This window comes from Phyllopteryx taeniolatus, chromosome 10 (genome assembly GCF_024500385.1).
Source record: "Phyllopteryx taeniolatus isolate TA_2022b chromosome 10, UOR_Ptae_1.2, whole genome shotgun sequence".
Classification (NCBI taxonomy): Eukaryota; Metazoa; Chordata; class Actinopteri; order Syngnathiformes; family Syngnathidae; genus Phyllopteryx; species Phyllopteryx taeniolatus.
This window is the reverse complement of record NC_084511.1, coordinates 20991764-21013871: the sequence shown is the minus strand read 5'-3', so window position 1 is coordinate 21013871 and position 22108 is coordinate 20991764. Positions and strand designations below refer to the sequence as shown.

The window sequence follows — 22108 nt, the reverse complement described above, 5'->3', positions numbered from 1 at the left end:
AAAAAAAAAACATCAGGGACAAGGTCCAAGAAGTGATTCTTTTTAAGAGGCCGAGAATTAGCAGATAATTATCTAATCCAAGCGCTGTCTCAAACGTTCTGCATTTACAAAGGTAGTAAACTTTGATTGTCAATATTAATTTAACAATGTTTATTAATGCCAGTGTCGTTTGCATTGGTGTCACTAAATGTCATGTAGCTAATTAAACTAACAGAAACAGCTCTCACGTTGATGCAGTGAAATTGTACACTTGCAAAGTACACCCATAGAAATTAATATGTTCAATTGTAATTGTAAAACTGTTCATTTATGTACAATTGTATACATTATTTTCTGTGTCAATCAAAACAATTCATCTTGTTTGTAAAGGCACAATTTTGTATTGGCTCTCATTCAAATATTCAAGTGATTGATTGGTCGATATAAGTAAATGGATTGAAACAAACAAACAAATATGCACGCAGGCACACGCTTGCCGTTCAAAAAGCTAGCTGAAGCTGATTTCATGCACATGTGTGCAAATACAGATTACACACATTTCCGTCTGTGTGCATATGTAATATGCATGAAAGAGGTGTCTGGCCTTTTAAATTAAGAGGAAACATGTCCTTAGTATGTACAACACACAAACCTGAACCCTGAGTGAGTCTTTAGTGACATCATACATATTAATGGCCCAATTCGATGATTTTATAAGCCTTACCACCTACATCTCAAACTGCCCTTTAAAAGTCTATGTTGTTATTCCTCTAAGGTGACACTCAGACGAGTCCCATAGTCACAAATTCACACTCATACAGTAGCACCCTCTGGTCCTCTGTAAATCTCCCCCTCACTCTTCAGCAGGCATGGGTGTGATCATTTAAATGGGTCAGTTGAGGATGCATGTGCTCATGAATGAGTGGGTGCTTTCTTTGTTTTCGTGCAGAATTGTTGTAGCACCTGGGAAAACCTTTAATTTTTTTCTGCATTGCTGCATGCTGCTGCAGCAGCACTCCATCCATGTGGACGGAAGCAGTCACAGTATCTTGTTGATCTCAGGAAACAGCTTGCAAAGGACTTTGCATGCCAGATCAGACGTGTACTAGTTCAACTGCCTCAAAATGTTTAGTTGAGCTCTCAAAAGTAAATATCTGTCAATTAACATGTGAGTACCATCAGAATGACAAGTCTTTGCATCATAGGGTACGGATAATAAAGTCTAATTGCTTAGTCATGTCGTAAATATAACAGTGTACTCTGGATGGGTTGTTCTGATGAAAACTATGGTTAAAGTTTTGATGAAAACTACATGGGGTGTTTTAGGAATTACAGTGCTGTCTTCCTACACCTCCTGACGTTCCTGTCTGTTGGACCACAAATTTTTATCCACATAACAACGAATATCTTCTCTTGCGATGCAAGTGTGGGAAAAACAAAACAAATAAATAAATAAATCTTTTACAGTGTCTTATCCAGCCTCTGCAGCCATCTTCTGTGATGTAATCACATGCTGCTTCAATGGCAGCCAGAAGGGTCACTGGTTTATTTCGCTAGCAATTATATATTTCCCATGTCCATGCTGAGACAAATTCCTCAATGGGGTTAAGGAATGGGGAGTACGGTGCGATGAACTCCATCAACATCCTGTTGTGGGTCGCAAACCACTGCCTGATGATGTTGAAGTGATGCAAACTGTCCCACTATCTCCCAACTATCACGTAGTTTGTCAAGTCATCGCCAGTCTGACCCCTCGCTTGGTCACAGATGGGGTCCCGTTTATAAAAAGGTGACACGACACTGTATATTGTATGGCCCAATAATGGGAATATGTGTTAATATTATTAATAATAATAATGTGTTGCACTTATATAGTGGCTTTTCTAGGCACTTAAAGATGCTTTAAAATTTCATGTATTATTTATTCACTCCTCAGTCACACCCTGGTGGTGGGAAGCTACTTATGTAGCCACAGCTGCCCTGGGGTAGTCTATTGGAAGCATGGCTGTCATTCTGCGCCTACGTCCCCTCCGACCACCACCAAACAGCCAACCATATTCATTTGTAATGTGGGTTAAGTGTCTTAATGATGACATGCGCTTGGGCGGGGAGGGGAGAGCGAACCAGCGACCCTCAGTTTGCAGGGCGTATATTTACCCTCCAAGCCACGCCACCCACAAACCATTCTTAGAGATAGCATCCATCGTTATGCTCATGCCCTGTTGACTGGCGTACTAAAACTCATTAATCAGTTATATTCAAGAAAATGGTTACATGAACACAAATCAGTAAGTGTGCTTACTGATAAAGGTAACATTGTATGTAAAGAAATAATAACTAAATATCTTTCTGTTTGATGTTCGGGTGAGTCAGCCACCACGAGGACCTTTTTTAAAAAAAATAGACGACAGTTAACATGACTGTGTTAACGTAACACCGAAAACATCTCAAAATAAAACAAGATGGTTATCACAAATGCTTTGAACTAAAGTATTCCGTGTTCCTGTCTGCCTTTCATTGCTTGCGGTGTACTACTTTAAATTGAAATTTGCACAGAGAGAGGCTGAGACACACCATCAGATCAATAAATACACTCTCATCTGCTGTTATTTCGTTCTCTATTTCTGTTGGTGGGATTGTTTCTGCACTGACATTATTGTCATCATTAATTTGAGCCTTATCTCTGTTTGTGTGGGTGCTGGTGTGCATGAGCTTCCGCCTTCCCTTGCAGTCAGCTCATGCTGCTGCAGCAAACTCAGTTACAGTGGCCAATTAGAGACCACACACTTCCGAGAGGTTTCACAGTCACACGGACACACAAACACTAACAGCCCAATAACCATCAAGACTATATTTAACAGGGTACTGTATCAATAAAGGAAAGTTGTTTTAATTTGGTCCAGGGACTCTAGGTCCTACTTTTGTCTTTGTTAATATTCTCTAGCATTTAAGAGCCAATTATTACTGTATATTGCTTGCTCCCTCACGTCGCAGGATCATGATCCAAGTAAGTATCCACAGTCTGTCATTTCTAGTTCACAGTCTGCCATGACAGACAGCCAATCCGGTTCTACACAACAGCCAATTTGTCAGCCAATCACATTCTACTAGCCACAGTAAGCCACAACTCCTTATTTAAGGCCTTGTTCATGATGCAATCAGTGTCAGTGTGTACAAAAATCATACATGCAAGACGCTACAACACAACCCAGTGAGAGTTCTTCTTTCTAACGTTTGCCTCTGTCTCCGTGGCTCTTGTAGATTCTGCTAGCAGGTCAACAAGGTGTGAGTTTCCCCAGTTCTACGCTCTGTGAATCGAGTATTAAGACAACAGTGAAATCAGAGAAAATAAAGATGATTCTGATTTCCTGACCATCTATCTGTGGTTTATGGAACATTGCATCACTTTGGCCCAAGACAACTTCCCTATCCTCAAAGCCTGACGCTCTCAACTGTGAGGTCAACTGCTCTGCTTCCTGTCACATTTGAGCTTAAATTGATTATTAAAATATTTTCCAATTTTTCCAGCGGTTCATTGTTTTGCACTTCACCATATTCGCCACGTGTCAGTAAGTGTCAGTTGTTTTCCATTTAAATGTATATAGTCATAAAGTAAAGTCCCAGATCTGTTGGATAATACTGTATAATGTATATAATTTAAAATGCATGTAGTTTTCTTTTGCTTTTTTTTTAGTTTTTTTTTTCTATTCCATGTTCCACCTGATATTTACATGTTCAGTGAAATAACACACAAATACGAAGTATTATGGCACTGCCAATATTTTTCTAATGATCTACAAACAAAATGCTACTTGATAAAATGTCAACATATTTCTTTGAGGTAATAGAACTCACTAATCCACCATCCCCTTGCTGTGTGCAGGATTAGTTCAAATTGTTTTGTCTTTTTTGTCCCCCAATGCTATCCCTAAAGATGAATATAAACACACACAGAGGGGTGGAACACTGTGTGGAGTGGGGGGATTGGGTGGTTGCACAGTGCTCAGGGGGCACCTCCAACAAAGAGGGCAACCATGATCAAGAATTAAATACACATCATTTTGATGAGTTGATACATGTAATTGTGCTACTGATAAGTAATCATGGTCAGATAGGCACCACCCAGTGCAATAAAAATAAGGGGTGTGAAAACACAAGCGTATGGGATAAAAGGAGTAAAGAGGCACATCAAAGGCAGGCCAAAAATTGGGGAGGGTTTTACCCCAATGTCCCCCTGGTTCCACCACCTGTGAATACACAACTCCTTGTTTTAACCTATTTGGACCCTTATAAGGTACTATTCAGTATCTTTTTTAAAAAATTATTATTACTATAACTGCTAGTTCTCTTCTCAGAACACTTTCCACAAGATGTTTAAATGAGGCCAGAGGTCTCTGCTAATATCTACTTAGGTCCGACTTCTATGCAGGTTCTTACACATTGAACTCATCCAAGCATTTATTTATGGACTTTGCTCTGTGCACTGGGACATAGTAATTTTTTAACAGAAAAAGTTCCTGGAAAGTTGGAAACAGAATTCTCCAAAGTTTACCTCGAGACCTTTTAACAGTGAACATGATCAACTGGTCAATACTATGGCCAATGTTCGACATTAAATATGATAGTTGGCCCTAAATAAAGGCACTGTCTCTCAGACTTTTACAAATGCCAGCCCTAAATGATGACACATTAACCTTGGATTGATATCAACAGTGTTGGTTGTGCGATAACCTTGGTCATATCTATCTTCATCTTTGATATTATGCAAGAAGAGATTTACCAGTTTGATTTAAAACTTCTTGTTTGGTTTCCAGTCACAAGCATTTACTCACCAGTAAGTCTCCCATGGTTATGCAGCCAAATGTCTCCTCTATGAATCCATCCATCCATCCATCCATCCATCCATTTTCTGTACCGCTTTATCCTCACTAGGGTCACGGGCCTCTATGAATCCTTAACCCTTAATGTTCAATACAAAGAAAGTCTGACCGAGCAAAAATTTCCATTTTTATTTGGGCTTAATCAATCCAAAGTCATCAGCTCATGTACGGAGTGATACTGTAGCCACAGAGATACAGTATGTATGTACACGTGCAGAATTTTAAGACATGCTGAATCCCCGCATAGTTCTGACAGTGATTTGACCATGTGTGAACACAGACCTGCTAAACCTTGTGGTCAAACTGAGTGGGAGGCATCAAGAGATGCTTCTACCCCAAATGGCCATTGAGGGTAGTTTTGAAATACTAGACATATTCAGCCACATCTCACTAAGCATATCACTTTCTTGACTGCACCGCTTACCATTATCACTTCTACATCTCTATGTTTGTGCTGTGTCTTTAATAATGATTGCATTTAGTGATACTATCTGATATATATTTTTTTTAAATGATATAAAAGAGGCGGCACAGTGGCCGACAGGTTAGAGTGTCAGCCTCACAGTTCTGAGGACCGGGGTTTTGCATGTTCTCCCCGTGCCTACGTGGGTTTTCTCCGGGCACTCCGGTTTCCTCCCACATCCCAAAAACATGCATGCTAGGTTAATTGACAACTCTAAAATTCCCCGTAGGTGTGAATGTGAGTGCGAATAGTTGTTTGTTTATATGTGCCTTGCGATTGGCTGGCAACCAGTTCAGGGTGTACCCCGCCTCCTGCCCGATGATAGCTGGGATAGGCTCCAGCACGCCTGCGACCCTAGTGAGGAGAAGCGGCTCAAAAAATGGATGGATGGATGATATAAAAGAGAAAATGGGACATTTATTCGTGACCAAGCTAAATTTAGTTTTGAAACACTCTAATGCCAAAATAGCATGCAAAAAAGCTTCATTTGGGCTGTGAGCAGCAGCGGTAACATTCAAGCATTTTGATTGGATGCTTTGTGCTATATGATGGAAAGAACATGACATCACTGCTGTGTCTGTGCTGTGATCTCAACTTTGATCAGTGTTTATTGTACTAATAAGGACGAACCACGTTTCAGATTTCCTTCTGCCCTGAGGTCACATAATTCCCTTGCAACCAACAATACCAGAACGAACATACATTATTAACAATGATTTGGTAGCGAGAAGGGCAATGGAGACTGGTTGACGCAAGAATGTGATGCAAAGGTTACATTGGGATGTTGAGACAGCATTGTGAAAAGGATTGTGAAAAGGACGATTGGTGTTAAATTGGGGTGAAAAGCGGCTTACAGTAGGAGTCAATGCTGTGTGAGACAGAAGGCAAGCATGGTCACCCTTCACCCAACACGTGGATTAGATGCTACAGAAACACTGACGCTGGCTGACCTGGAGGCTTAAACTGCCAAAACACACACACAGACACACACACACACACACACAGAAATCAGCACAATTATACATCCATCCATCCATTTTCTGAGCCTCTTCTCCTCACTAGGGTCGCGGCGTGCTGGAGCCTATCCCAGCTATCATCGGGCAGGAGGCGAGGTACACCCTGAACTGGTTGCCAGCCAATCGCAGGGTCTAAACTGGTTGCCAGCCAATCACAGGGCACATACAAAGTAAATTCAACTAAAATTTAGGAGCTCGTGGCCATTTAATAGTAGCTAAGATTAGCCACATAATACATTGGTTAAGATAAGGTTGCTAAGACAAGCATGTCTGGGAAGGCATAAGAGATAATAATATCCCTGAAAAAAAACCCATCTTTTACACTTGCACAATGTTATCCAAGAGGTGAAACATTATAACAACAGTGTTGAGTTATGATCGTACGAGAGAAAACAAATTAAGCCGTGGTCCAAAATATATTAGGAACAACCAACCACAACAGGAATAAACGTTAGTTAACATGGATATTTGACTTCTATATCCATCAATGGCATTCACTGACAGATACAGAAGTTAATACCTCTTTGAAAGTGGCATTCACAACTGAGTTTTTGTTTGTTTCTTTTTTTTTTTTTTTTTTTGCTATAGCAGTCACATTAGATCAGGAAAATGTACCCATTCTGTTGTTTGTTTAGTTCATGTAGTAAATGTTTGCATCTTTACTGATCAAAACACTGTAAAATGTAACCCCAGAAAATTTTATGTAACATTATAAAGCTTTTTTACTTAAGATTTTCAAAATTGGTGGTTAATGCCTGTCCTAATGAACAGCTATGGTGATTACCGAAATCTCTGACATTTGAAATTTACTGCGTTACAAAAGAATTGAAAATGAAAGGAACGCACACTATCCTTTCTCAACAAAGATGTCAAATTACAGTTATTAATTTGGTTACCTACTACAGAAAAATCTATATTGGTTGAATGTTATGCTTGATTATGTCATGATCTGTGTTTTTGTAGTTTAGATATTTTGTTTTGTTTCATGTTGTCTCGTTTTCTTTTGACCCATGTCGATGTCGTCTTGCTCATTAGGTTTTCATTTCCACCTGTTTTCATTAACCCTGTTCCTTGTGTCTACCGATCAGCTCCCTCCAGCCACTTGTTTGCCACTTCTTGATGGTCTTCGCTCGTTTCTATTACCGGTGTTCTTGTACATTTGTCAAGCACTGTGTATTCATTACATTACTTATAATAGTGATTTACCACTATAAAATATGTCCTGACTGATATTATTTTTTTAAAAATTGTCATTAAGACCTTGCTTGACTGATTGGCTTCATTGTGAGGCATGAGGTCTTGGTGTTCACTTTTACTTAAATTTTTAAGTTGCCAAATGTAGTTCCTAATATAGTGTATACTTAGATTTATACATCTATAAAATTATACACATTTATATGCTGTTATTAAAAAAATATTTGTAGTACTAAACAGTGCAAGAAAGTGCATGGAAAGAAAAGTACTGTCTTTCGAGTGTAAAACAAAAGTGAAACTGGTTAAAAACTACAAAAGTGCAAGTATGGTTCTTTGAAGTTCCCATCCAATCTACACCCACCCAAGGACTTAAGAGGCGTATGTGTGTGTGTTCACAAACTGAATTGAAGACACAAAGTGTAAATTGAGGTCAGAGGACTTCTTCGTCCCAGAATTCAGTGAAGCAGACACGGGGATATGAATTTGAGCCGTTGGCTGTGGCCCTAGTAATGTGGAGCTCTCACTAATCGTGCCACATAATCATCTTTCTGTGACCGAACAATCTGTTTGACATGGGAGACAGAGAAACGCACAGTGGCGATTGCTACATAATGTGGTAATGTCCCAAAACATTACGGTCCAAACTGTATCTGCTTGCTCTCATGTGAAAGACATATTGTCAAGGGTCATGGAAGGACAAGAGCAGTGAGTGACGAAATCCTGGCTGGGAGCGCCCTTTGTCCAAAAGTGGTGCTGTCGTGGCAAATACAAACACATCAGTACAGTAGGTAGTGTAATGTAGCTTAGCGAGAAGACTAAAAAAAAAAAAAAACACATAAGTTTGAGTGCAATCAATCCTCGTATAAATGTTTTCCTATCAGATTTAAGATGCATGCCATTCACGGATACACGCTCTCGAATACAGCTGGTGGTCCTTTTTTGTTAGTTGGTTTTCACCATTATGATGACTTCCTCCTCAATGTTACACATTTACATACAGTATATCCATTCATTTGCTACCCCGCTTGTTCTCATTAGGGTCGTAGGTGAACTAGGCCCGATCCTAGATGACTGAGTGAGAAGTGTGGTACACCCTAGACTAGTCGCCAGCCAATCGCAGGGCAAAAATAGACAAACAGCAATTCAAACTAACATTCACACCTATGTACAATTCTTCAAAGTCTTCAATTAACCTAACATGCATGCTGTTTGAATATTGCAGGGAGCCAGAGTGTCTCAAGAAAACCTTGGAAAGCACAGGGAGGACACGTAAAATCCACACAGGAAACCCGGACCTGAGATCCCAACTCTGAACTTCAGAATGTGTGGGAGACACCACAACCCACCGTGCTGCCCCATATACATGAATCCAATTATCATTTCCAATACTACATTTGCGAAAATATTCATACATATACACACTGGTAGTAAAATACTGTATTAAAAGGCTTGAAACATAATTTGTTTAGTAGAGGGAGAAAAGGAGAGACGGGCACAGGCAAACAGAGAAAAGGGAGAATATTCGCTTCTTGAATGAGTTTAGTTGAATTCACTCTGCCATTGTTTGAACTGCGTAGACAATCTCCAGAGAATTACAAGATACATTGCTGGTGATGTTTATCTTTGGAAGTAACCCTTGACTATCTATTGGAATACTATAATGATTAGGACTAAATTTGCCAGATTGAGAGGCATTTAATATTGCATTTTATCTGTTCATTAAGTTATCTGTTTAAATTTTAATTATATTACCACAATGTTATATTACCATGATAAAACACACTACAATACTTTTCTAAAGAACGTAAACAGCTACATAAAGTTGACTATGCTTTATCAGGTGGTAAAATTTGCCCCCACTGAAATATATATTGAGGAAATGTTAAGATTTAAATGAACGCTTTTTATCTCAAATAAAAATGAAATAAGTCACTGGTGGTGTAATGGTACACTCGCCTGACTTTGGTGCAGGCAGCGTGGGTTCAGTTCCCACTCAGTGACGGTGTGAATGTGAGTGCGAATGGTTGTGCGTGTCTATATGTGCCCTGCGACTGACTGGCGACCAGTTCAGGGTGTAGTCCGCCTTTCGCCCGAAGTCTGCTGGGATAGGCTCCAGCGTCCCGCGACCCTAACCAGGATAAGCGGTGTTGAAAATGGAAAATGAAAAATGAAATAACACGAGATGGATTTTAAATGATCTACTGTTGAGCTACGTAACTGTCGTAAACTACATTATATATATATATATATATATATATATATATATATATATATATATATATATATATATATAATTTAATAGAATAGAATAGCCCTTCATTAATAGTACTGAACATTGCAGAAATACAGTTTGGACAGCAAGTGACACCTGCTCGGTGCCTCTCGCCTGGAAGAGAGTCCAACCCCTCTCAAGAAGAGTGGTACCAGATCTCAAGCTGTTTGTCGAGGTGAGGCTGACCATATCTAGTCGTAACCGGGGATCGGCCCACTGAGGTCCCCGCCTCTGGCTGCCAACCTGGTCTCAAAGCAGCTGACCCCCTTGGCCCCTCCCACAGGTGGTGAGCCCATGGGAAGTCTTCTTTGATAGTTGAAAACATTTTAATCAAAGGGATTAATTTTACAAACAACATAACATAAAACCTCATCATTTGAAATAATTTGAAGTAGACAATTTCTTCATGAAGTTGGTTCAGAGAAAAAAAAATACATTTAATATTTAGCAATAAATTGAATGTGAGTGCGAATGGTTGTTTGTTTACATGTGTCCTGCGATTGGCTGGCGACCAGTTCAGGGTGTACCCCACCTCTTGCCCGAAGATAGCTGGGATAGGCTCCAGCATGCCCGCGACCCTAATGAGGAAAAGCGGTACAGAAAATGGATGGATGGATAAACAGATTTTCCACATTTGCACAAACCTTTGGGTCACACAAAATTAGCAAGATTCTAATTACTGGTACTTCCCCAATATCCAGTTAGTGATCATAGAATTAAGATCAGACAGTGAAAAGTAAATGACCAACCAACCCAAGTGTACTGTATTAATAAATGTTGCATACGGTCTTGATCAAAAATCACAGTGCTCCATGACAAGTGTCTAGCTGGAGACTTGCAATTAAAAGGTGTTGCATCTAAATTGTTAAATTTCTCGTGTCGACTTACATTATCAGCAGATAAATAATAAGAATAATAAATTTGTTATGCGGCACGGTAGCCGACTGATTAGCACATGTTCCTCACAGTTCTGAGGACCTGGCTTCAAATTCTGCCTCAACTGTGTGGAATTTGTTCTGTATGTTCTCCCCGTGCCTGCGTGGGTTCTCTCCGGTTTACTCCCACATCCCAAAAACATGCATGGTAGGTTAATTGAGGACTAAATTACCCAAAGCTGTGAATGGTTGTTTGTTTATATGTGCACTGCGATTGGCTGGCGACCAGTTCAAGGTGTACCCCGCCTCTCGTCTAAAAGTCAGCTGGGATAGGCTCCAGCAGACCCGCGGCCCTAGTAAGTATAAGCGGTTACATTACATACATTTATTAGACATCTCAACAGTCATCCCACTAATTTTTGTTTATCCTATCCTCTTTCTGCAGCTACATTTTTGTTGAGAGAGTCAAATAAGTTTATCAATTTACCCTCAGATAAATATTTAGGTCACACAGAGTTGCGCTGCTACATGAACCTACAAGTTCAGAGAAAAATAAGCTACTGCTTGCATATAAAATCATTAATTACAAGACTTCTGCTGATTTACTTTTGTTTTCTTGCATTTGCCATTTTAATTTGCAACAAATATAACTTTCTTAAAAAGAGCAAATTGAACAACAACACACAAACATAAAGTACAGCATGCTTCACTGAAATGAAAAAATATTCGGGGACAGGTCTGAAATGGCACTGTGTTTGTCTACAACAGGGAGATAATAAAATTGGGACCTATGACATTTTAATGAAGTGGACAGGTGGAAATCCTGGAACGAACCATATTGTTGCTCATTAGTGGGCCTTGCTGTCCAGCACATGTATCCACCAACACCAGCACACACAAACACACGCACACACGTACACATGCTCGCACACACACACACACACACACACACACACACACATACACAACACGCAAAAAACAGAAAAGAGACCTGGTGTTGACATCTATCCATCATTTGCTTGTGTGTGCTTGCATGCGTGCATGTGTGTGCGTGTGCCTCTGTGTGTTTGTGTGTGTAGGAGTTTGTGTGTGTGTGTGTGCCTGTGTGCGTGTGAGTGTTTGATAGATGGATGTGAGTGTAAAGGTCAAAATCTATTTGTCGAGACTCCATTAAACATCTGTTCACTAGTTTAATGTAGCGTATGGCCTCACACTGCTGCTAGTGCAAGGCCTATAGCCTAGTAGATAAATATGAACTCCAATCAATTCATAAGAAAGCAATAACAATAATAATAATAATGAACAACAATAATAATAATAATCCTAACTAATATGTAAGAAAAATAATGTTGAAATGATGATTGATTATTGAAAGAATCCCTTGCCACTGCAACTTATTTACTTTGACTATCAAGCAATTTGGAAAACATGTTTAATTATGTTAGCTCACGATTACAAAAAGAGTTTCAAATCTGAATTCTAACATTACTACAGGTTCATTCTATCTAAGGTGTAAAATAGAGGTGTCCAATTAATTTTCATCGTGGGCCACATCAGAGTTATTGTTGCAATCAGAGGGCCAGTTATAGCTGTGAAACTGGAACGTACAAACTATTCATCATACATACATCAAAATACTGACAAGCAGATATTAAGTACTGTGGTACCTTGAAGAACAAACGCTCTAAAATACGTACAATTTGGAGAGCAACCAAAACCTTGGTAAAAAAAAAATATGCCCTTCAGTTCTTGTATGACCGTTAATGTTTAAATGCAGGAGGAGCATTACCGATGCTACATGTACTATAGTTTAAATATTATTTAGTTTTTAACGTAACTAGAGATAACAATATTGTTTTCACCCTACTTTATGGTCATTAATAATTGAGTAAATATTACTTAAAACATCTGCACAGGGGGGCTTTTATTTTGATAGTCACAATACATAGTTACCAAGTACATTCAGTGATGGTTCATGAGTGACATCATGGAGTGGTGTAGTATCTGTATGATTATGAAAACATAAATTAGTTTTCCTCTTTTCCAGTCTGTGAAGAAGCACCGTGAAGTGGTCACGTCCATGTACACTGACTGTAAGTAGTAATGTCTATACTACACAATAGACTTTTATTTTAAGACAACCACACACGTTAAACTCTGGCAGGCCTCATAAAATGACAAGCCAGGCCGACTTTTTATGCGGTGTAAAAGGTTACTGTACATACTGTAAATAAAACTTAGTATTCATTATCATCAATAGCCACCTGGTATTTGAGCCGAACAAAACTGTCCGCAGCCACAAAGGCACAACAGCCTGTTGCTTTTATTACCGCAAACATAATTTACTGTTCGAGTGGTAAAATGTAGACGCAATCTAGTGGTTTACTGACGGTCAGTCAGTCATCTCACTATCATGTTTTTTTTTTTTTTTTCCATCTGTTGTCAATCTGAATGGATGAGACTCAGGAGGTCATGCATGTAAAATACTCCAGACTCCCTTTGAGAGGATTCCGCTCTTTGGGGTTCACCACAGAAGACCTCAGCATGTTTAGTGGTTTGTGGTAAGTGCTGTCAATGTGAATTCAAGTCTCTTTCTCTGAGAGTCGTGCCAGAGAGTCCCACTGGGATATTTCTGCTCCACCTGTTGAGATATTAGTGTTTGTGTTGGAGGACAGACACAGCTAAATAGAAATGAAGGCTTGTAATGGCATGTTTCATCAAGAGGAAACGGAGATCTGCTGCAAATCCCACATATATTTGACTGGTTTGAAAAAAAAAAGAAAAAAAAAAGACCGCTCTGTAAAACTACAATCCTGTGATTGCAGTGAGACATTTTGATTGCTTTCTGAAACTTGAACAATGAAACCAGATTTTCCGCGGAAAAAAATTAAATAAATGTGATCAATTTGTAATAGGATAGCTGGCAATTTCTGTAACAAAACATGCATGCACACTGTTCTTCTTTATGATGATAGATGTTTTGACTAATCCAAAAGGCTTTGGCAGTTCTGTCAGTAGACTGAGGAGAGTGTTTGTTTCTTTTTGTATTGCATCTTAGTGCAAGAATTCCCCATGAAAGGGTAAAATCTAAATTGGAAATTGGTTTTGTATTTTTGCATAATCGCGCTAACTGTATCATTCCATTTACTGTTTTACTCCAAGGGAGATTATGTGCCTTGCACAGGGGCACAAGGCAGTGGTTAAAATGCAAACTGGCACCCTTTCAGCAACCAATAGCAATGTCTATAAGTTAGGTACATAGAGGGTTTCCCTTTATTCCCCATGTCACTGCTGCTGCTCTATTGACTTGGGTGTAATAGCGCCACAAAGCCCCAAGATTTGCTTAGCCACTGGCTGTGTATGCTAACAACAGGTATACCATATAACATTGATTTCTCAATACCTTAATGAAAGTGTTTGACAGCCACGTTGGAGTGCCAACATGATACTCCCCGTCAAGACTGTTAATTAAATAAAATGGAGAGCTCTTTAACGAGCCAAAGGGGTGTCAGCTCAGTCACTTATCGTATTGCAAACGCTCTCTGCTTCCAGACTTCTGTCATAGCTGTCAAGGCAATCGAATTAGCATGACTGAAGCGCTTAACATTAACATCAGTATGGGCGATGGACCCTACACTAACTGCAGTACTCGACATTTATGGGAGTAGTAATCATCACCCTGTATCATTCAAGCTCACTCTTGGCTGCAGGTGTCCTCCTTGCAACATTCCCTCTGCCATCATGATGCGCTCATCCCCTTTCCATCTAATCTGATTTTATACCCGTCCACATGCTTCATCTGTCCATTTTAATCATGTCATTTGATTTAGCATAACGCTGCCATAATACTTAGATTACACAAGTTGCGGGTGTCAAACGCACACACACGTGCATGCACACGCATACACACACATACACACATAGGCTAGCTGTTGATTTCTATAGTCACGTCAGCGGTTTTGTTACAAGCAACTACAGAACCCAAGCAAACACGCAATCATGGCCAGATGCCAACAGGCTCTTCTTCCATTTAATAACAACTCACGAGTGCTGACATGGCACTATGTACTTTAACAATACAGTTTGTGCGAATGTGTGTGTGCGTGTGTGTGTGTGTGTCTGCCAGGTAGAAGGAAGGGAGTGAAAGAAAACATACAATAGCATGGCCATAATGAACATATTTGAATTTAATTTGAATTTAATCAAAGAGAGTTATTGTGCTAATGTTCAAGCGCTTAGGAAAATGGTTCAGTCATTTATTCAGCCCTTGGCCTCGAGGTAGTCTCTCCACTCATTTCAAAGAATCCCCAATGGAAAACGTATGTAAAGTGACCCAGATATTTGCACAGTTTAATCATAAAAGAAACAAGCCAATACATTACAATAACTTTGGAGATGCATTAGGTAATGAATGAATGGAAATTATGGTCAAAGTCTTCATCACGTATGACAACATGAGTACAAAACCATACATAAAATGAAACTGTTATAAAACTATAGAAATTATTTATTACAATATGTATTACTTTTTTACTATTCTTATTCTTACTGATATTGACTCATTATTATGTTAGTCTGTCATATTTCATTTCATTTCATTGTTTTTTGTCTAATATAATAATAATAATGTTTACTGTGAAATAGTAGTTTTCTGCAGCTATGCATAAGTCGAGACTCATGCAATGCTAATGAAAGTGGCGCATTTTACAAACGACAAAACCCATTTCTGACACACAGATATCCGCATTGAAATTTAAATAGCTAATGAGAGATTTCATTCCAAGCAAAAATTCTAACCTGCCCGTTTGTGTGTTTTAATATTTCAGGGAGAATGAAACTAGTGGGCTAACCTTCCCATCTTAAGATTGATGCTAAGTCAGAATAGGGCTAAAAATGTGTCACTGTGAGTCATAGAAGGCAGACACAATTTACTCTCATTCAACAACCTGACCTCCTCATCATGAATCTTTTTTATCTCCTGACACAAAGCTTCCAATATTTTATAAATGGACTGACACATTATTGTGTGATTTGCAAAGAAATTAAAGCTCATAATTGAATAACAAACAATCATTGACTTAATATTGTTGTGACTGTATTTCGCATGGATATTGAAACACAAGGTATCATTAATGTTGAATATGTCAACTAAAACAAAAGCAATAACTGCATCGTGACAGCACGTTTAATATCCATCAAACCATTTACAAGCGCCTATCTGACCTGTATTTGGCAGATTGGCGGGTTGTACACCCTGGACTGGGCGCCAGTCAATCACAAGGCACATATGGACAATTCATACTCACATTCACACCTATGGACAATTTAGCATTCAGTTACCCTAAAATGCATGTTTTTGGAATGTGAAAGAAAGACAGAAAACCCCACGAAATCAGATGGACAACAAGTAAAGGCAATACAGGAAGGCCAAAGCTGAGAAAAAAGGGGTTTTGACACACAGGCCAGTGAGTGGTCATCATATGCCAATGACGATAACTTTTCACTAAAGTACTTGAAAACACAAATCTGTGTTTGACAAGGCTAACTATCAGTGTGTTGGAAGTGACACATAACGATGTTGACGTTTCAAGCATCACCCAGCATCATTAGTCAGTGCTTTTTATCCATTTACTTATTATGGTGAAAACTACTGCCAGAGTGCGTTTGTACCACAACATCATTACCAGACAATACCGAGTCACACGAATGCAAATGCAACCCTCTCAACTTCTTTGTAGGTTTTCTTGTCACGATACAAAGTGAGCAACATATTTCAACTTACTGAGAAGTGAATATAATAAGCGGAAATGTGCTTCCATCAATGGATGCTCATCTCTACATTGAACATTTAGATTAAAAAAATGTTTTGTAGTTTTCCAGGTTTCCCCAATTCCCCTGTTATAATGTGAATACATGCTTTATCATGACTGTGATTGCATTATTCTATTATAAAAACAACAGAATATGTATGGTTTAAAAAGATACAAAAAATAAAAATAAAAAACTATCACATTGTTAAAAAAATAATAAAAAAGAAATAAAACATCAGAATTAGACTTTCTACAATCATTCTAATATGAGATCATTGAAAATAATTGTCATACAAGGGATGACCAAGATTATAATCCACTTCTGCTGCTTGGAAGGTTATAACCAACCTTTAAAACAGAAAGCTGCTGCCATTTACTGCAGAGGAGAGATCATAAACACATAGATGATAATGTGTTCTGCCTCAGCAAAAGTGTTTTCCAAGCTATTTTGTTCTTGTCCTTAAATGTCAAAATCACCTTCCAGCAAATAGAAAGTATTTTGCTGTTGCAGCTGACTGCCATCCCACAAACCCGACAGCTGCAGTGCATTGTTTTCTGTTTCGTTGTATTACATCGAAGGGAAAAAGCTGTGTGAGTTAACTGCAGTCCTTTACGCCACATAAGAACATAAGTTTATTCTAGATTGGCGGCTACACTTCTAACTGCCTGTCTGGATGATCTCACCAAGCAAGGATGGCTGATACCCCTGTAAAATAAGGTCTGGACATGTGCAAAGACAGGAGAATTACAATGATAGGAAAAGGACATAAGAGATGTCAGGAAACATAGAAAGGAAATGTCAGCATTGGAAATATGTGTAGCTCCTTGCTTGTGATCTTACTTTTTTTTCTGTCCTCTAATTCTGAAGGGCAGTCAAGGGACAATACTGCTGTACTCTTTCAGGTCAGAGCTGTTCAGGTTGGGCCACACCCCACCAACTGAGCAGGAAAATAGGCAAAGATGATTCCATTGCCAACATTGCTAGTACGCTTTAAATGAACCACATCTTGCAGGATTTTGTACTGCAGTGGCATAATCACAGTGTTTTATAAGCACATACTGTACATCAGAACCACTTGAATCCAATGGCCCGTGCAAATTTTCTGGACAAATAACTCAAAATTTCAGCGATCAAAACGTTGTCATGCATCAAGTTGCAAGCCAGTATGTACAGTAGAATACTGTAAGACTTCAGCTCAGTGAACATGTAAAAGATTCCACTTGTGTTTTGCTTTTTCTTTGGTTTTACCACAAAGAGGAAAAATGTGATGTGTGATGACCATAAGATGGCAAATTAGTATTGTGAAGTTACTGCAACATAGTTGTAGCCAAGCATTTGCTCCTGTCTGATCAATACAATATGGCTCAAGCGCTAATAAGTTGACATCAATAATAATAATAACAATAAAAGAATAGAATGTACCTGTACACCACAAAGCTTTTCGTCTTAATGTGAGGAGACTGATCATTTTGCAGTAATCCTCTGCATGTTACTTGCCTGTTACACATGATCAGTTAATGCTAAGTAAACCACATTTACGCTATGATATATCTAGAATAAAGATTAACTGAAAACATTGCCTTTACAATAAAACAAATCCATAAATAGGCCTGAAACCAGCTAGAAACCAGCTGACTAAAGAAATTAACATTGCAAAAAGAAACTATGCAGCAAAGTTGGAAAAACAGTTTAGCGCAAACAGACTCTAAATCAGTCTGGCATGCATTCCAATCGCTGACTAATTACAAGCGACGATCTCCCCAAGCTGAGAACAATAGCACACTAGCCAACGACTTGAATACCTTCTACTGCAGATTTGAAAAGGACACTTTCACACCACAAACCCACCCGCGACCACAATCACACCTCTGACTTCTGCGTTAACCATTCATGAACAGGATGTGAGACGCATCTTCAAACAACAAAAGATTAACAAAGCGGCAGGCCCGGACCATGTGTCCCCATCCTGCCTCAAAGTCTGCGCGGACCAGCTCGCTCCAATCTTCACTCAGATCTTCAATAGATCTCTGGAACTGTGCGAAGTTCCATCCTGTTTCAAACGCTCCACCATCATTCCAGTCCCCAAGAAACCTGCAATCTCGGGTCTGAATGACTACAGGCCTGTCGCTTTGATATCTGTGGTCATGAAGTCCTTTGAACGTCTCGTGCTGGACCACCTCAAGAGTGTCACAGGTCCCCTGCTGGACCCCCTGCAGTTTGCCTACCAAGCGAACAGGTCTGCGGATGATGCAGTCAACATGGGACTGCACTTCATCCTCGAACATCTCGACAGTGCAGGGACCTACGCGAGGATCCTGTTCGTGGACTTCAGCTCAGCGTTCAGCACAATCATCCCTGAACTCCTTTCATCCAAGCTTCTCCAGCTCAGCGTCTCACCTGCCAGTGGATTTACAGCTTTCTGACGGGCAGGACACAGCAGGTCAGGCTGAGGGAGGCCACCTCATCCACACGCAGCATCAGCACTGGGGCGCCCCAAGGTTGTGTCCTCTCTCCGATGCTCTTCTCTCTCTACACGAACGACTGCACCTCAGCGAACCCGACTGTCAAACTCCTGAAGTTTGCAGATGACACCACTGTCATCGGCCTCATCAATGACAGTGACGAGTCTGCATATCGACAGGAAGTGGAGCGGCTGGAGCTGTGGTGCGGCCGACACAACCTGGAGCTGAACACGCTCAAGACTGTAGAGATGATCGTAGACTTCAGGAGGCATCCTTCGCCACAGCTGCCCCTCACGTTGTCCAGCCGCCTTGTGTCAACCGTCGAGACCTTCAAGTTCCTGGGAATTACAATCTCTCATGACCTGAAGTGGGCGACTAACATCAACTCCGTCCTCAAAAAGGCCCAGCAGAGGATGTAGAAAGCACGGCCTGCCACCGGAGCTGCTGAGACAGTTCTACACAGCGGTAGTCGAATCAGTCCTGTGTTCTTCCATCACAGTCTGGTTTGGTGCTGCTACAAAAAAGGACAAACTCCGACTGCAACGGACAATCAAAACTGCTGAAAGGATTGTCGGTACCCCCCTACCCACCATTGAGGACTTGCACGCTGCCAGAACTCAGACAAGGGCGTGCAAAATCCTCTCGGACACTCCGCACTCCGGTCACCAGCTCTTCCAGCTCCTTCCCTCAGGTAGGCGCTACCGATCAATGCAAACTAGAACTAGTAGACATTCCAACAGCTTCTTCCCTCTTGCGATCAACTTCTTAAACACCTAACCTATAATTCCATTACAACAAGCTGGCAATTTTTTTTTGACTTGAGTTCGTTGTCACATTTCTGTGGGGCCAATTATGTACTACTCGTGCACTCACTGTCGTTGTCTCGCCATGCTGCACTATTTGCATATACTGGCCACTCATGCCAGAGTAGCATCTGCCCCATTTGCACACTGATTGAGGAGTATCTGTAACATTTGCACAACCAACATTGTCCCAGATTATCGCAATACTCGTCACTTTAAACCGCATACACTCCTTGAAGTCTCAGCGCCCCTTGCACAATGGTCATTGCACCGGTCTATTGCAATATTAGTTATTCGAACTGCTCTAAGTGCTAGAGGACTCTGCATCTTTTTGCACAATTGTTTTTTGTCAATGTCTCTGTCTCCAAAGTGTTCTGTAAATTGACTGTCTGTTGTACTAGAGCGGCTCCAACTACCGGAGACAAATTCCTTGTGTGTTTTGGACATACTTGGCAAATAAAGATGATTCTGATTCTGAAGGTTTTATGATGGTGACAGTTTGACCCTGGAACAGATTACAGTAATTCAATTCCAGTGACCCTTTTAGTGATTATAATTCAATAATATTATAATCTCAAAATTTTTATTGACCAGTGTTCAACCTTACTGTTTCATTTGTATTTTGGCATCCATCCATAATTCTGAAAATATTTTTCAGCATCAGCCTCAAGATGTACTTTATTCTTTTCAGTCAAAGTCTACTTTTCAGTATTGTGAGTTTTATTATGATTTGATCATTTACCGTTTCACCTTTAGAAAGGATGAAGGGCATGTCACTAGATAAAAGAAGACACTGGATATATTCACTCATTTGCTCCATTTGCTGATTTGCTGTGCCTTTAATTTGTCATTATCTATGAATCCATGCCTCCGTGAGTATTCAGCATTCATAATGTATTCCCCATTGAGCCAGAACAAAGCCAAACAGACAGCAGATCAACGATCTACTAATAGTCAGCCAGTCAATTATTCACCAATCCATTCAGTCAGAAAATGCGGAATCCAACTGAGACAATCAGTTGGGTCACATCCAATAAGTAATGAAAAGGAAGAGACATATTCATAGAATACTGAAGCCATGACCTGCATACAATGTAATTTATTGTCTCTGACTAATAGTATGACTACTATCTACTTCAACATCTTTTTCTTAGCCTTACATTTCCAAACTTCGACTCACCTTTTCACATTCCTTTTTGTACTCATTTATCGTGTTCAAGACATTGGGCTCAATGTTCATGATTGCGAGGAGTTGGGTTAGACTTGGTGTTGATAATTCGTGATTCTGCGTACCGCCGCGCATTTAAAAGAGGCCCATCTGCGGTGATGTGGGCATGTTCACAGCCGACTTCAATCCTATCCAATCGAAGCAGCTCATCTCATTCCCTTTCAATGTCGCACACGAGTGGCGCACTGATAGTCTTTGACATGGCGGAAGAAGAAACTGATTTGCTCATGTTCAGGAGGTCGAAGCGCACAATGTGCGTTTAGAAGGAATTGCAAGCAGACCTCTACGAGAGGACAATGTAAAGTTGGCTCGGGAGGAGATCACAGATCTGCGCCATGATGTGGGTACTTCGGGACCGCGGCACCCCAATTGTTCGTGTGCGTGTGCCCTCCCACAGCTGTGTCGTGACCAGTGGGAAGATTTTAAAATTATAATGATGAATTGATTTCTACGGTGAGGGTTTGATGCACACTATTCACATACGTATCAATGAAATATGTTTGACGTCCACCACACGTCCGCGGAGCTTGCATATCTGACTGCCTGTGTCTTGATCAAATTCACCAAAATAGCGGTAGACCACAGCCCTACCTTACGTCAAAAGTTGGACGTGGTCTGAGCTGGTGTATATAAATGGTCACTTTGTTGCAGCTAAATAGTCCATTAAAATAGATTCCATAAAGTTAATAAATTGAACATTAACTTGAATTCCACGCTATTGTGCCAACATATAATATTAGGGGTATTTATTGTAAGCCACTCCAGTCATTTCCTTATTTGTTAGAGGTATGGTTATTAAAAGACCCACATTGGGGCCACTGTGCTCCCACTCTGAGTGAATGAAGGAACCCAACAGTGGTCTCCTGGTCCTGCTGAGAGGAGAAACTAATGCTTGAGCGTACTTAAAAATAAGAATGACTCCGCATGGAGAAACATAATCAAAGCATTATGAAGTGTCAATAAAATACTCATACAGCACTAGCAGTGTAGTGGTACAAGCTGATTGATGCCTTTCATGTATATGGCATGGGTTTGAGTCCCTGCTTGTGCTTCAATATCCAACTTCAGCCAGTCCCATGCCCAGATAAAGGGGCCGGTTGAATCATGAAGAGCATCCAGAACTGT

The 22108-nt window shown here is 40.1% G+C and overlaps 1 protein-coding gene across 4 annotated transcripts in view; it reads right to left on the bottom strand.

The window, feature by feature from the left end:
- Positions 1-22108, bottom strand: part of il1rapl2 (interleukin 1 receptor accessory protein-like 2) — a 287003-nt gene that overhangs the window by 115787 nt on the left and 149108 nt on the right. The gene's annotated exons all lie outside the window — the stretch shown is intronic.